Source organism: Antrostomus carolinensis, unplaced genomic scaffold (assembly GCF_000700745.2).
Source record: "Antrostomus carolinensis isolate BGI_N321 unplaced genomic scaffold, ASM70074v2 scaffold8086, whole genome shotgun sequence".
In the NCBI taxonomy this organism is placed as follows: domain Eukaryota; kingdom Metazoa; phylum Chordata; class Aves; order Caprimulgiformes; family Caprimulgidae; genus Antrostomus; species Antrostomus carolinensis.
The window spans coordinates 1-284 of record NW_010323873.1 but is presented as its reverse complement, the minus strand read 5'-3'; positions in this window follow the sequence as shown (position 1 = coordinate 284).

The following is a 284-nucleotide window of genomic DNA, read 5'->3' as shown; positions in this document are numbered from 1 at the left end:
GGTGCGGCAGATTTCGGCAGGAAGTCTTGTGTGCACATCCCAGCCTCTCCCGACCCCACTAATCATCTTTCTTTTATCTATCCCACCACAGTGAACAGTCAAATAACTAAAAAAGAAGTAGTGAAACACTTTATTCTCCCCCTCTGCCTTAAGAGAGATCACTCAAATAAAGTAAGACATCTGAACCATTTGCTCTATAATTTGCAAAGATAAAGAGAATGTCCAAGGGCTAAAACATCTGCATCTATGTCTATATATTATATTAATTATAATATATATAAAAT